This window comes from Sus scrofa, chromosome 2 (assembly GCF_000003025.6).
Source record: "Sus scrofa isolate TJ Tabasco breed Duroc chromosome 2, Sscrofa11.1, whole genome shotgun sequence".
NCBI lineage: Eukaryota > Metazoa > Chordata > Mammalia > Artiodactyla > Suidae > Sus > Sus scrofa.
Window position 1 is genome coordinate 93,236,699 of NC_010444.4, and position 17,807 is coordinate 93,254,505.

Sequence of the window (17,807 nt, forward strand, 5' to 3'; positions counted from 1 at the left end):
TAATACTATTTTCTTTCCTTATTACAATGACTAAGACCTCTACTACAATGTTGAACAGAAGTAGTGAGCATAGATATCCTTGTCTTCTTTCCAATAAAAAGGGGAAAGTATTCAGTATTTCACCATTAAATAAGATGCTAAGCATAAGTTTTTACAGCTGACCTTTATCAGGGTGAAGTTGTGTCTTTAAAAACCTAAATTGCCAAGAGTTTTTATCATTAATATGCATTGAGTTTTGTAGCTTGGTGCTGTTGTTTTTCACCTAAAATAGTGATCACATGGTTTTGTGTTTTGTTTTCTGAGAAGCAAATGCTAAGATAAGATCAAGCATGCTAAGATTTTATTAGGAAACCCACAAGTGAGAGAGAATTGAGAGGGAGCTGTGACCTAGGGAACCATCGGGCAACATAAGTCTGACACTTTGTGCAGAAGAGATGGCTAGAAGATTGGGTTAAAATGTCTCAGAATGTAGCAGAGTCAATAGAAAGTTGAATCAGGCAATCAGGGAGTTCTCAGATCAAAAATTCCCAAGAGAAGAGTCTCATATCTCATTAACAAGCCTGCTTAGTATCACTGCCATGACTGTCACTGTCTCAAATGGATTTCAGGGTACATTAGCTGGGACCCATGGTCAAGAGTTCTCCCTGCAGATGGAGGAATTCAAGGTACATTTTATGACTGATACAGTTTAACCCTCGCTATGTACAGATCTATTTTTTTTAGTCTAATTTTTAGAATAGTTTTATATTTATAGAAAAATTAAGAAGATAGTGTACCATAGAGAGAGTTCCTATTTACCCCACACCTAGTTTCCTCAACTGTTAACATCTTACAGTAGTATGGTATGCTAGTAACAATAAACAGACAAGTAGTAATACATTACTATTATATAAAACTCATGTTTTATTTATATTTCCTTAGTTTTCACCCAATGTCCTTTTTCTGTTCCAGGATCCCATCTAGGAAAGCAGATTATTTTTAGTTATATTGTCTTATCCAGCTCTTCTCATAGCTGTGTTTTCAAAGCAAATCTAAGAGAGGCTCCTCCATGGTTCCTATGGTAAATCAGTCTCTCCTGCTTCTATTCTTTGCTATATGGATGCATGCACGACTAAGAGTTTAATATTTAATGCATTCTTCCTACTGACAGTCTCAAGAAAAGAAAATAATGGGAAATAATAATATTCTAATGCTCAAAATTCATAGCATCAGCATTGGTGCCACATACATACTTCACCAAGTTTGCATAATGATCCAATCAGGTAATGTGTCTGAAGTCTTCCAAAGCCCCTGTCTCTTGTGTTTACTTTGGTGATAGAAGTGAGGATGCTCCCTTGCTGTTTGGATCCTCCAATTCTCTTTTACAAGTATGAGTGGCTTTGTGACTCAAGTTTAGCCAATATGATATGAGAAAGACAGGAGGTCAGGTTGCCAGAGAAATTTATATAACGCATCAACTAACTCGGCATCTCACTTAGCCCTTTATCCTTTCATCTACTCCATGATTCCTATGTGTAATATCAAAAATGGTTTTGATTAATAGAAGTACAGAAGTTATATTATCATCCTGTGGATGCAAGCCACAAGCTAAACTGGAATAAGAAGAATGAAGGAACATTGTCTCCTTTTGACATTATTGCAGTGTGTGTAAGCCCTAAACACTATCTCCGGAATTGCTGTGTTAAACAATTTCCTTGTTATGTCATTACTGGTCAATTATTTGATTTTTACCATTGACTACAACAGAATTTGAAATTGTAGGTCAAATCATATGAACTGATAGAGGTACTCTGATTTTTTTTAGTAGAAAATTAAAACTGCCAAACAAAATATAAACACCTAGAATACATTAAAATTTAGTTTTCCTTAATAACACATATTTATGTTAAATGTTTTTGAACAAAATGAATGAGGTGGGTCATTGGTCCTTCCCAAATACATTACCAAAAGAGAAAAGTTGCTACCCAGACTAGGAGCTCACAGGCCAAAAGGCAAAATAATTGAAGAACAGAAATACTTCAAAAGAAAAACAGAAATGGGAAAATATTTATCATCCAAAGAATTAGTGAAAAAGTAAATATTAAAGTAAGCATGATAAGTATATTTCACCAAGAAAAGGAAAACATTACCATGTTATATGCTAATGAGATAAAGGATACAATAGAAGAAATAAGCTATGAATGTTAATAGCTGAAAATCAATGTGTGGTTTGAATAATCAAATGGGATAAATTTCACAGATGTTCGGAAAGACTAAAGAGAGAGAAAACAAAAGGAAAATTAAGAAATATAGAAAATAAAACTATGAATATCCAAATAATATGGGCATATTAAAGAGAAAAATAAAAATAGAAAGAAGGAAATAGTATAATAATGGAGTAAAATTCTTAGATTCAGATACATTTGAAAGACCTCAGACATAGAGTCCCTGCTAGCTAAGAAAAAATTTAACCTACATAGTAAAATTTTAACATTTAAATTTAAGTATTTATTTATTAATTAAATTTTCTTATCTCTTTTGGACCACACCCACAGCATATGGAAGCTCCCAGGCTAGGGGTCAAATTGGAGTCATAGTTGCCAGCCTTCGCCACTGCCACAACAGGATGAATCCGAGCTATGTCTTCACCCTACACCACAGCTCCCGACAACCCCAGATCCTTAACCCAATGAGCAAGGCCAGGGAATGAACCCTCATCCTCGTAGATACTAGTCAATTTGTAATCCACTGGGCCACAACAGGGACCTGGAGTATTTAATTTTAATACATTGAAAACAAATAGAAAATTCTTAACTAATTGAACATGGATGGGCATAACTGTCAAATACAAAATTAATAGAAGATTAATATCTAGAATATATATATATATAAAACTCCTACAAATCAACATGAATAAAATAGGAAACACTACTGAAAATCAAGTGAAAAATAAGATCAAGATATTTATAGGGGAAGATACCCCAAAAGACTTATGAGAACATGAAGGAGTACTTAAAGTTTTAATAACTGTAAATATGCAAATCAAAACAAATATGAGAACAGTTTATGTTCCTTAGAAGGTAAAGCTAATAAAGTTTAAGAATAGCATTTATAAAAAAAAAAAAAAAAAAAGGAGTTCCCATCGTGGCACAGAGGTTAACGAATCCGACTAGGAACCATGAGGTTGCGGGTTCGGTCCCTGCCCTTGCTCAGTGGGTTAACGATCCGGCGTTGCCGTGAGCTGTGGTGTAGGTTGCAGACGCGGCTCGGATCCAGCGTTACTGTGGCTCTGGCGTAGGCTGGCGGCTACAGCTCCGATTAGACCCCTAGCCTGGGAACCTCCATATGCCGCGGGAGCGGCCCAAAGAAATAGCAAAAAGACCAAAAAAAAAAAAAAAAAAAAAGAATAGCATTTATTATAGATAAGTGAGACTATTAACACTAGCATAGATTGCAGATGGGAGAACAGGCCGGTCATCTAAAGAGCTATCTAGTACCATTTTGTAAGATAGTCTGTGACCCAGCATTTTGGATTTTAAGTATATATCACAAAAGTGAACATATACAATGCAAAGTTATTTTTTAGGATTGGGGAGTTTAAAAAAAAAAAAAAGACACTTGTGTTCACCAATATGTGGACAGAAAGGTAAAATATGGTGGATAAATACTATGGAGTATTACGGACAACAATTAGATTTGCACATAGTAATATGAGGTGGATAGAAGTTTTTATCTTAATACTAAGTGGGAAAAATGAAAAAAAGAAATCTGTAACTTATTTACCATAATAAACGCATGTGTATAGGATACACAACAAACTTTTACAAGCATATACACAAACTAAAAGACAATATTAAATATAGAATAAATGCCTAAAGAAACAGAGGAAAATAGTAATAGAGCATGGAAATAAAAAGGAAGAGATAAATAAAAGCAAAGCCTTGTTCAGACCAATGTTCATAACAAGGTATATTTTGAGGAGTAAGATTAACACAACTTTGTGCACTAAGTATTTGAGGCAAAAATACTAAAGAAAAGAGCAAAGATAATCATTACCCTAACTAGATGATTACCACCCATACCCTTACATTTAAGGAAACAGGATAAAAATACTTTTTTTTTTTTTTGGTGTTTTTGCCATTTCTTGGGCCGCACCCACAGCATATGGAGGTTCCCAGGCTAGGGGTCGAATCAGAGCTGTAGCCACTAGCCTACGCCAGAGCCACAGCAACGCGGGATCTGAGCCGCATCTGCAACCTACACCACAGCTCACGGCAATGACCAGGGATCGAACCCACAACCTCATAGTTCCTAGTCGGATTCGTTAACCACTGAGCCATGACGGGAACTACTAAAAATACTTATTTTTAAGACTCTGAAAGCTTATATGGTATTTATCAATTTTATTTCAATTTATTCTATCATTTATTTATACCCTGAATATGGGTGACACTACTTATTTATATAAACTTCTGGGGTTCTGTGAAGATCAAAGGAACACACATACAACACTTAACAATTGTTTAAAATGATGAACATTCAAAAATATTGGATATATAAAAAATACAATAATAAAGGAAATTTAAAAAAGTAAAATGCAACCATATTAAATCTTTTTAAAATGTTTGCTTTAAGTCACAGATAATATAATCTCTTAGCCCTATTTTACAATTTAAGTGTCTGACTAGTTCCAATATTTAAAAATCTATAAGAGCATAATTGAAATTATTAATGAAACATTCCGAATGTGCACAATGATTTTCATTTAATGGTGACTGTCATTTCTAGTATCTAAGTCATAATATGCTGCCTAAAAATCAGTTCTTTAAGCAACACTTCCAATGGATTTTTAAAACAACAATATATTGTGATGATATCTGCTTGCATGTTTTTTGTTGCTGTTATTTTTCTTCACTACTACGATCTTGATAAATAAATAAGTAAATAGTCTGTATTTACAAATGACTTCGTTTTATATTTTCATACCATATTTCTCCTCAAATCAGGAGTGAGTAAAAATTAAAGAGTGATGGCAAATATATTGAAACTTCACAATTAAGAAACAATAGATCCCATGAAAAATTTCAGTAAGGTACACAAAGATTGCATGGTAAGTCGCTATATTCAAGAAATAAACATAACTGAAGCCCCTGAGTAACTCTGTTTTGACCTAAATGACCCCTAACTATCTCAATATGATGATTATTTCATTTCTCACACAATAGTTCAACAACCCTGGCCTCTGCAAGAATATATTTTCTATAAAATGCTAGGAGCAAATATCATTCAGGAACAAATATTGTCTGAGTTATTATTCTTAGTAAACTCCCAGAAACCAAGTCTTATTTACTACCAATTGATTCTGGAACTCAAAATGCACTAAGCAAGCAGATGTCAAATGTTCTTAGGCAGAAGTCTGCGATAGAGAAAGCTCTTTCTTCAACATTCGTCCCACTACCTTTGGGGATTTCCTTCTCTTGAACCTATACACATCTACATGTATCATTCTCTTTCTGTACCCAGCCCTAACTTAAAGTATTTTCTAAAATGATGTCCTCAAAATCCTAAAAAATATGATTTGTCAAAAAATGCAGATCCTGGTCTCCACAACAATGCTTACAATAAATCTTAATACCATTCTGTAGGAGCCGAATACATTTTAAAAAACATCTTGTTTAATATTATATAGATGACACTGAGACTCTGCTCTAAGCACTTAGAGCTTGTGACTACGAAGTTTCCTCAGTCCCATGAAGATCGCAAGGCACAATGGGCAAAGAGGCATCACTTTTAAGAGTAAATTAGAAGAACTTAATTAAACAGTCACTATATTACGATTAAAGAAGAAAAGCTAATACTTTTATTGAAGAATAAAACTAACAGTCATGAAAGGTTAAACATACTTAACATATTCTCAGAGTACCTGATTTAAACTTATTCAGCTTAAGATGAATTGGTAAGTGCTACGTTTACTCTATCCCTAACAGCGAAGGAATCTTCTCCTTTGAATAAAGTGGTCCTGAACAGAATCCATGTGCAAAATGAAACTTTATCTCAAAATAAGATCTATCCTCCTAGAAGATGACCAATAACGTAAGTTCTCAGAGAAGGTGGAACCACATTCTTGGACTTTCTATGGAAGAGAGCTCAAAATGGGATATTCTTGGGTACATTTTATCTTAATTGGTAGAGACACAGATTGTGGCTCAGATTTACAAAGGTCAGAAATTGCAACTTCAATGACATTTTGGGTAATTTTGAAGTTTGTCTCAAATACATTATAATTTGTGACTTTATGTTAACTGGCACTTGTTCTAACTACCTAATTTTAATTTGACAGGCTCTTTTCTCCACCACCTTTTTCACTCATAAAATCTGTCCTGAATCTTACTGAATTCCTGTGTGAAAATAAGCAAATTATAAAACAAAATAATACAAAAGACACTATGAGTTTGTCAAAGAAAACTCAAATATGTGGCATATGCCCTTAATGTGTCAACTTGGCTAGGTTTAACTACATGGCAAGCAAATAATGCAATCAGGATCAGAACCAGCCAGATAAGGGGAGAAAGAATATTTGGCACAGTAACCCATTTAAGTGTATAAAGTTGCTGACACATAGTAGGTACTCAAGATGTCATTTTGGGGGGTGGGGTGTCTGTGTAATTTAACACACCAAATGTCCCAGCTAAGAATGAAAGAATCCTTATGAACTGTAAGGGCATGTGTTTGCTGATCTTGCACAGAATGAATAGGAAACACAGGCAATGTTTTACTTTTCTTATCATTGCATTGTTCTCTCAAGGTGAACCAGAAATGAATGATTAATCACCTACTTACATTTGGCTTTATTTATGAACTTGCACAATCAATAATTGATTGCTCTCTGGAAGAAACAACTCACACTGAAAATGACATGCTCCTTCCTTCCCGAAAAGAGGAGGATATGTGCCTGATTTTGTGGAGATACTGGGGTGCAGAGCAGAGTAGAGGAGAGGGGTAGATTCTAACTATGGGACCACCTGATTTTAAGTGGCAAGTCAACAGTTACATACTGGGAGTTTTTATTTTTCTCCCTAAAGACCAAAACTTCATTTATGAATAAAAAAAATAATTTTCAATATGACATTCATTAACTACCAATGACAATTCTGTGTTTTGTTTATTTATTTAATTTATTTTAATTAGAATTTAACTGCAGCCAAAATTGCCTGGAAACAGAGGAAATGAAGCAATACGGGGTTTTTAATATGGTCATCTGACGCCAGTTGTTGTCATGCTCCACCATGTTGATTTTTTCCTTTGGCTAATTTAACAAGGACAAATTTTGAGCAATTTTTCATTCATCCCTTTGTTTTTTATTTCACTGTTGGAGAAGCATTTAAAATAATGGAGAAATAGGTATTTTCCCCTAATGAGAGTGAGTAGTGTCATATGCAGCATAGGGTACAAAAGAAAGCTGAGACATTACACAGAGTGAAAGAAATATTATCTAAATTTCTAATAACAGACAATGACAAAGATTTCAACAATTGGGGAGTGAAGGTGATTAAGTTAAATTGAGTTTCATGATCTCTATCCAGATACCCCCTGTCAGGGGCAAGATACTGCTGGCCATGCAATATTCCCCATATGCAAATGATAGCAAATCCCAGGGGAGAGGGTTTAGGATAAGAAAGAGAAAGGATGGGAGTGGGAAATGGTGAAAAGGGCGTTTTTGTTTGTTTTTTTGTTTTCTTTTGTTTTGAGCCTCAGCCTCTATCCAGAGCTTCATTTATTTCTGCATCAGATGGCTTGCTATCAAGAAACCTAAACCGAACCCTGAAGTTAATTATGGAAATGACCACTGTTTTACGAGCAAGATTAGGACAATGAACCCTTATAAGATATCGTATGCTCAGGGTCTGGTAGGAATAATTATTTAATGAATACATTTTTTAACTGATCAAAGAAAAAATGAGAGTTTATTTTGTTGCTTTTTTGTTTTATAAAAGGTTGTTCTATATTTAACTTGGCATTTGGCTTCATTTTTCTTTTTCAGTTAAATGCCTGGTTTCACATTTTCATTATAACCCTAAAAGACACCTTAAACTCTGTTTTCAACTGGTGATAACCACCACAGTTAACACTAAGCAGAGGCAGAAGTCCAAACAGCTCCATCAAAATGATGTGTAAAGGTGGAGCAAAATGCCATCTATTTTAGTACTGATAATAGTATACTCTACCTTTATTGGGGGGGGGGGGAGAACAACTTCAATCCATTAACAAAAATGCCAATATCACACTAAATTACTTAATAGTGCAAAGATAATGTGGGTAAGAAGGAGACAACAGTGATTTCTTTCTAATGATATTGGAAGGTTATGGTGGTCATAAATATTCACTATTTTCCATTTTGTGCCTTGTGAACTTTGGCTATTTCGACTGTAATTTTTTCCAAGTTAACTTTTATTCCCAGATTTGAGCCTGCAAGTCTGTGACAATGATGTAGTAACGATGATATATCTCAGAATAGCACTGCCTAAATGCCACCTGTAAAAACAGCAGGAAAGCAATATAGTGAGGAACAGAACAGCAGGTAAGGTGGTGTTTGTGTAAGTGCCAGCTACGTATTTGTTAAAGCTAATGAAGTGTAAAAGGAAATGCGACTTATCCTCATCTGAGTCCAGAATTTGGATGCAAGCTGAGGAGTAAATCCCAAGAGAGAAGGATGGAAAACTGCCTAGATTGAGTAAAATCAAGGGCCAACATCAAAGAATGACATTTATTTCTCAAGTCTATAATAACTAGGTTCCAAATAGTAAAAGAGAATATGTTGGCTTATAGATCCTCAGTGATGTCAACTGCCATATGTGATAAGGGGGGAGTTTATTTTTTTTAATTTTATTTTACTGCCAATCAATTCTGAAGAGAGATCTACATGAATGTGTAAAGCTCTTCTGAAACTGGATGGTGAAGACTGCATCTTGATGAGTTCCAGCTTCAGGAATTAAAATGCCAAAATAAAATAAGGTCTCCATTTCACTTATCAGCAGATAAATCAGAAGCTACTGAAAGATCAAGTTATAAATATGTTTTTTCTTCTGTTGTTAACATTATACACTATCCTGTATCAATAAGATGCATCTCTGTTTATCCCTCATATATCAAACTCTATTAACATACATTAATGTAACAGGGAGTTAATATCACAACAGAGTAGTATGAACCCTATTTGCAAATTTATAATTCCCTAAACATCTCCTAGTCACTATTTGGAATTTAATAAAAAGTTATCTTAAAGGCAAAATTATTTGAAAATTATATCTCTTTTGTCAAGAGACATTTTTAAAAATTCTTCCTTTCTAGCTCATGATTCTTAAATTCCAGCATGCACTTAAGCTATGCTACAAAAATCACTTATACTTTATATGATTTGATAAAGCTTGACTTTGTGCAATATGCGCACTTCTTAGCTGAACTCCATCTAAAAAAATGCAGTCTAGGCTCTGTGAATCTGGAAACAAAAACCTAAGAATTTCATAAAATCTCTAAAGCTTTGTAATGATTGCTTACTTTTGCAATCCTAGAAATCACTGAACTGGGTTACATAATTTTAAGAGATGGCTAGGAAACTCCAAGATCCATAGAGCATGCCATCTGAAAGTACAGCTAGACCTCTGTGGCATGAGCTGAAGGAGCACTCAGGCAGAATTTTTTCTCTGTCAGGGAAGCCTCGGTTCTGCTTTTAAGGCTGTTCAACTGATAAAATCAACTTTCCTCCCAGAAAATCTAATGTAATCTTGTTTATTATGTCAATTGATTATAAATATTCATCACGTCTACAAAATACCTTCACAACAATATCTAGATGAGTGTTTTACTAAAAAATTGAATACTATAGCTTAGCCAAGGTGAAACATAAACCTAAACATCACAACCATTACTTCCTTCAACAATAGAATGGATTACATTTTTTCTGAAAAGCAACTGAAAGATATGGATGACTTTTTTATAGAGAACATGTAGGATGAAAAACCGTTTCATTTTTCCCTAGACTTTTTTTGTAATGATCACTTATTCTTTGGAGGATCCTATTAAGTATATGTACATTTTTAAGTTTTAACCTGCATTGTGGAAAATTTCAAACATACACAATAGTGCAGAAAATAGTACAATGAAGGTCAATGTACCCATCATTCAGCATCAACAATCATCAGCATTTTTGCCAACCTAATATATATGTGTATACATACACACACATATCTTTAATCACTAGGATGTATTTCTGCCTGGATTTGAATTGCAACCTAGGGAACACAGCTAAAGGGGTAGCAGAATTATGTTTTTCATTTTAACCCAGGAGATGAACCATGTGAGTAAAAACCTGTCCAGAATAACCTGCACTATTGTTTTCTTTCTCCTTTAATTTTTTTGCCTAGTGAATATAAATGAATTTTATAAAACCATCATTTATTCAATATATGTAACTTTGCTACTGAATAATGATATATTAAGGAAATACTAGAGAAGGACAATAGTGAGTAATAAAAATCATGGATAGAAGGATAAAGATAAAGCTTAATTTACGCAATAATCTAATTTAAAAGGATATGAGAATAACTTTTAACAGCATAACAAAATTAGAGTTTGGGGATTGGAAAGTAAGGTAGAAGAGAAGACAAGGAATTTACTTATTTATTCTCTGAAAGATTTCAGGCTACAGCACAGCTGATGAAATGGTGGGAGGCTACATTGCTTCTAGTCAGTGCAGCATTGCTTTTGTGTCAAACATGCTCAATTGCTATTTTCCTTCTAAAGGTTTAAGTGAGCTGATGGAGTCTGAAAAATACACTGGCAGCTGAAGTCTAGCATAGTTATGGTGTTAACAGCAGTCAAGATCTCTCTATTTTGTACCAGAAATAAGTATTAGGTATCCTAGAGTCAATGAGGAGGGGAGGGAAGGCTCCTTAAAATTATTTAGTAACAGAAGTGAATGCCACATGATTATTACCCTTGTCTTAGGGAAATATGCATGATAATGTATTCATTATTGATTCTTCCTCTGTAGGACTTCTGCTTTGGCTCATTGCTCATTCTAAAAGGCTCAGTAAGTCACAAGAGTTGTCAGTGTTTCCTCAGTTAGCTTTACATCATTTGTTTACAGCATCTGCTCAACAATAGCCTGCTTTATGGATGAGCTCCTATAGACTGTGAAGATTTAATACATAATGCAGGTGTATATTAAATCTGTTACACATATGTCATCAACACAATGGAATTGTTTGGAAACAACTGTGGATAACTGTGCATTATTTTATTCTGTATCCCAAAGGCTTAGCATGGTGCCTGGGACATGGTATGCACTCTATGAATACATGTTGAATGGATGTATGTGTAAATGAATGAATAAAATTAAACCATAGAAAAAAACCCTATTGATTTTCATATAAAACTCTGCACAGTGGCATACAGTGTTGCTCTCCTCCTGAGATTCTAAATAATTCCCTCTTTGCCTATCTAAACACTCTTCAAGTGCTACCTTCATCTTCACACTCTCCATAAGCTCACTTGATCACTTCATCAAATGTTGTTTTATCCCCTGACTAATCAGTTGGCAATTTACAATTGCTTAGTTGGAGAAAGAAGATAAACAAATGATTCATTAAATAATCATGTATAAACAGAAAAATAAGATTAATATAATACCAGGTATGTACTGTGTTTTCCTTTAAAAAAATACAACGTGAAGATTTGGATTCAGGTTCTGTGCATTAAAACTAAATAAATCACTACTCACCAGGAGACGGCCCTCCCCAAGTACCTCATAATCAGTATACAGAGCAGATTCTCATCATGATGCAAATTTGAGATATGGAATTTTAGTGTTACAGGACCCCATTTAACTTTTTTTGTTTGTTTTAGAAGGACTCTTATTTCAACAAACTATTTTTCTATATAATAAACATACACTTAAAAGGGAATAAACATTGAGCAGAAGGAAATTATCACTTTATCATTCAATATCATCTAGTGAAATCTGATGTATTGATACCTTTTTTCATTAGAAAGCTTACATTGGAATAATAGCAATCAGTTTTCTCAAAAACAAAACTCAAGTTGTACAAAATCAAATCAATATAAATATTTAAATTTCTATTTTTAAATAAACTGGAGCAATTACTAGTTTTCTCACTTATTCCTCCAAAACCGCTGTGCTAAAATCTTACATTAATTACATATAAGGACTGTCTACTTTGAAATATGTTGTCTGAGTTAATCTGAGAAATTCTCACTGGAAGTGTAAACAATGCAACATTCAATCCACAGACATGTACTGATATGCTAGCTTCCGGGGGCAGGAGGGGAGAGGGAGGTAGTATTTTATCTTGTTTGCCACCACCTTGGAGCCAGGCTCCTTTTCCCCAGCTTACCTGGCCAGGCCCTTGGGCAATAACTCCTTCTCGGGGACTCAGTGGCGTAGGGGATATTGAGACCCGTACAAGAATTGTGGTTTGCTTAATAGATTGTGTGAGTCAGACTACTTGTGGAAGAGACTGGGAGAAAGAGCCTCCAGAATTAAGGGCACCTGGGTGTTTCTCATCCGTTGAATTCCCTGGAAGCCCCGTGGAACTCTGAAAACTCGTGAGACCAGTCTTCCTGAGTGTGGGGGAGGGGAGTGTGGGTTGCAGCGAGAGGAACTTACAGGTGATTTTGCAACTTCTCTGATCCAAGCCATGTTGCTCAGCTCACCCTAGCCTATCTTATCTCCCACCTCCACTCTCCCAACACACACCAGAAGACACACTTCCTAAGTTGCAGGCTCCAACTGTGCCCTCTTTACCTTCCTTGGAAATCTCACGCCCCATGTGAACCACATACAGGCTTCCCCACGGAAGAGAGAGAGACCCCAAAACAGGCCAAGAAATCAGAACATAGTTGATAAAGGGCCTTTGTGCTGGGTCAAAGCTGGCCTCTCTAGGCCTTAGGCCTTGAGTCTGAGCTATCATCCTTCACCATTTGAAGGCAAAGGGTACTTGGTGGATGTGGGCACAGAAGCAGAAGTTTCCAATGTTGGTCAGTACACTTATGCCATTGAGTCATTAATGAAGGTGCATTTGATGCCAAGGGGATCCAGCAAATGGCAGATCTTTTCTTCCAGGCAGCAAGTACGCTTAATATTTCCACTGGTAAATAAGGAAAAACATTTGGAATTATAAATTGTAAAATCTTAGCTACAGCGATTTCCATGATTGCACTAAACCAAGTTTAAAAATGACTCATTTAATGAGATGACTTAAAAACAAGAATCATTAATGAGGCTTTCGTGAGATCACAACAAAGGTGCTGGAGATTTCAAAACAGATGCTTTAAATTATCCTGAAATTGAATTGGATTGCTCACAGAGAAATCACAATTACATCTACTTTACAAAAACAATAATATCGTAAAAATACAAGCCTCATAAACTTGTTCCATCTCTAACTCCTCAAGATTCACCCTCATTACCAGAGTTTCCCTTTTTTCTTCCACTCATGATTCTGACTCTTCCTTTTAGCCACTCGTTCTAGCTTTTGTTGCTGAAACAGCCTCTGTCCACCAATGCCTAATAGAAATGTGGAGACAGAATTTTGGGTGAAGGAAAACAAAATAGCTCTTATTGCTTTGTCAGGGAAAGGAGGCCCAGCAGGCTAATGCCTTAAAGCTTGTGTACCCTGTGGGGAAAACTGAAGGGAGTTTTATAGACTAAAAAGAGAAAAACAAGTTTCAGGTAAGAATCATGGTTGTGGCAGACATGCATTATTCTTTCTTTGGGGGAATCTTAGTCATCAAAGCTGGCATCAGGCGATCACAGCACGATCCTGGTGGTGGTCATTTGGGTTATTGCCTAGAATAATAGTACTTGTGAAAAGGGCATATTGATCAGAGATTAGAACAAACTAGGACAGTTCCTGAAAAACATGTGCTAATAATCTTTAACACATAGGCAATTGTGCTCCAGTAAACTGATCTTTAACTTACAGGTGATTGTGTTTAGGGTACAATTATATGAGGGAGAAGCACGAGGAAAAGCCCCAAACTGTTCAATTTTAAAGTATTCATTTCCAAAAGAAGCATAAGGAATATAACCCTTAGGTGTATGAGATGCCTACATCATTATGTGTATACTTTGAGGGGAAACAAGATCCTGTCTCAAGGCTGTACTATTGCTGCTTGACTGTTCCTCCCTATCTTTGCATCCCCTCAGTACCCTAATTATGAACTGAGCCTGCCCTTTAGAACTCAGGGAAGCCCATGAAAACTGAATGAAGCCCATTTCTTAAAAACAGGAAATGGGGGACACAGAAAGGTTTTTGTGCCCAGGAGCCCCACAGGGCCTTGATACGTTACACTTTCAGTCAGAGCTTTCATTCACATTCTCACTGCATGGATTTGGTCATAGGGATGTGTAGGTGAGGTAAAGGTATATATAGCTTTTCCTGTAATATAGACACTGTAGCCTTTAGGAGGAAGAAAAGCAAGATGAGATAAAAGAGAGGTTTCTTGTGATGCAAAGTCAGAATGAAAGTCTCCAGGACAAACACATTCTTCTCTTGCTAATTATGACACTGTCCCCCTCCTTCATAGTACACAGCTCATTGTTATTATTTACAGAAACTCTGACATTTTGCTGTTTTCCCAAACTTGGTATTGAGCAGGATTACAGAAGGTAGAATACTAAGACATGCTTCCCAAGAAAGGAAGTAGAAGAAGTGGCAACAGGAAAAAAAAAATCACAACATGCTAGAGACAGAGGAAACCTTTAAAAATTATTCTCAGAAGAGACTGTTAGGATAGTCAGGTACTTAATCACAGTAAATTTATTGTGCTCTTTTAAAGAGGAGATGAACTGAGAAAGTTGCAAGTAGGCCATTATAACCTGTTTTCTTCCTTCAGTTACAGAAATGTCTTTTGAAGGGAGTTTCTGATCAATACAGAGGAGCAATGCAGTTGAGCCATTGTAAAAGTGCCTGTGCTTTTATACAGGTTAGTAATCTGGTTGAGAATCACTGGCTGGATCTGCCAGGGTAGATCTCCCAGTACCATTTGCCTAGCTTGGGGATTCAAATAATGATTCAGACATTAGGTCACGGTATGGAAATAATCTCCAGATAAATGTTTCCGTTGGGCTTGGTGTAAGATTAAGTTTTTGACTTCCTAAAGGATGACAGCTCCATCACAATGAACCATCGAAACAAGGGAGCTTGGTTTTTCTTATATATAGAAAAATTATTGACAGTTTATTTTTATCCTGATAACTGTGCAAAGCTTCCCATTAGGAGAGTGTTACATAGACTTCTGAAGCATAGCAAGATAGCCTACAAGTGGATAATAATGAGAAAAGATAAATATGCTTTTCCCCCACTTTTGCTGAATGCTTATGTAAGTCAGGTGGCATGAAGGAAGGTTGGGGTGGGGGTGGGGTTAAGTCCCCCAAAACCAGTAATAAGCCTTTTAGGCCAATCCATACAGAAAAGACTATATTTTCCTTTAATGACTAAATGACAAAGACTTTGGGGATAAAACAGAAGTTTGAGAGAGTCTAGATGTTGATTAATAAGGAAGCTGTCTGAAATGGATAACTGATTTCATTTGAAAGTGTTTTATATTTATATGTTAGAACTAATTGAGGAATGTCTTGCAGGAAATATGGAGAGATGTTAGTTACAGTGAATTTACATCCTATCTCTTAAGGAAATTTTTTAAAAAGGCGTAGATAAAATAGGTTGACTTTTTTTGCTAGACTGAAGATAAAGTGAAAGGAAAAGAAACAGGTGAAAGCACAAAGCAACAGAAACAAACCAAGTGTCGTATCTAATTAGTATAAGTAACTCATTGAAAATTGAAAAAGTGCTAGAGTAAATTAAATCCAACACCATTTTGTGTACGTCAGTAAAATGCTACAATAAAAATAGCTCTTTGGAGAATTAATAATTAGAAACTTTAATGGCACACAGTCCTTAAAATATTTCCATTTTTGAAAGTCATTTTATAATAATCAGCAAGGATCAAATGATATTTATTTCTAATCATTAACACTGTTAGTGCTGAGAATAATGGTAAATAATGTTAATACATATGTTAACAGAGTTTATCTTTATAGATAAGAATTTAGATTGACACCAAAATTCAAATGGAATAAAATTTTAGTAATCAACTTCATGGAACAGGAAGGATCATCATTATAAATTTATTTCAATAATTTAATTATTTATTTTAATAATATTCAAACTAAAGACAATTACCATTGCTATTTTATTAGAAATCATGGTGTATAAACCTTAAAAGAAATTAAGATTGCCTCTAGACTGCAAGTTCTAGGATCAGTCCAATTTTTCAGTTTTCACTTAAACTGAAAAACATCCAAACAGCATTTCACAGTGCTTAGATGTGTGTTATCTTTCTCTTATCACTTTGAAACAGAAATTGTAGAAGAGTTATACTTAGAATAGAAATTACAAAATCAAACATAAAAACATATGTTTATATAAATTATGGTTTATTTCAGCATCTTTTGATTAGTCAGAAAAATATTGTTTTTTATGATGATTTTTATTGTTTATTTTTCACAGTGCAATGCAGAATTTTATTTGCTAAATATTTTTCCAGGCTTGCCTTCAGGAATACCTTGTATATAATAAATAATTTTAATTTAAATGTCATATAAAATCATTGGGCTTTATTATTAATATTATTACAATAACAAAGCTTTTGTTTAAAAGTAAGCTGGAGATTATACAACTACAGATGTGATAAATTCATTTGAGTAATAAAAACATAAATAAATTAATTAGTTAATTACAAAATAAATAAATAAGTAAATAAATAAAAGTAAGCGAGGTATATAGCAAAGTGAATCAATTATACCTGAAACTAATACAACATTGAAACTCAATATACTCCAATAAAATTAACAAATATAATAAAGTAATAGGAACTGCAAAGATAAAACTAAGCTAGCAACATATATTTGCCCTTCTTTCTTTACTGTGGTAATATTGCAGGGGTTTTTGTAAAGATGAGATTTCTAGTACCTAGGAACATGAAAATGATTTTACTCTCTTCCTGTCTGCAGAGAAAATAAGAAGCTCTTTTATTTGTACCAATAGCAAGAAAACAAGGATAAAAAAAAGAAAACAATGAAAAAGACCGAATCAATAGGGGGAAAATAAAATAACCTGGTTTAATTAAACTTTCTTAGAAAAAATATTTGCTTAATGAAATCTTCATGGAATGTTTAGGATGAATGAGACATTTGATAAGTCTAATATTGTTTTTCAAATATATATTTTCCTTTCCTTGTCCAAGGAATTACTAAAACTATTGTCCTACCTAATTTAACTCAAGTTGATAAACCATTATGATTTTAAAAATGGAGGTAATATTATTTACCTGATGGTATTATGAATATTAAATAAGAAGTCAGGAATGGTATCACCAAAACGACAGCATAGGCAATTCAAACACCCTTCTCCTCACAGAAATTTTGAAGAACAAGAAGAAACTGTAAGGACCAACTTTGTCAGTATTCTAAAAGACAGTCAAAGATATACAGCAACTAAGCAAATGCTGAACAAGAAAAAGGCAACATAATAACAGAAACAAAAACAAAAACTTTAAGGCACTTTTAATTGTCTTTGCCCCCACCATTTTTCAGACTCAACAGTGGTCTTAAAAACAATATTTAATGATTCCAGAGGAAGCAGAATAGATCTTATTCACAAATTATTAAGTTACTTTATTCTAAATTGTCAGAGGGCTACCTAAAAAACTGATACCCAGTGCTCATTTCTGTTTTAACTACTTTG

At 34.6% G+C, this 17,807-nt stretch overlaps 1 long non-coding RNA gene across 1 annotated transcript in view; it reads right to left on the reverse strand.

Annotated features, from left to right (window-relative positions):
- The window catches only part of LOC110259771, a 72,156-nt gene extending 59,627 nt beyond the window's left edge, over positions 1 to 12,529 (reverse strand). Inside the window, exon 1 of the long non-coding RNA XR_002342110.1 lies at positions 12,393 to 12,529. This is a non-coding gene — a long non-coding RNA (uncharacterized LOC110259771). The remainder of the gene's footprint in view (positions 1 to 12,392) is intronic.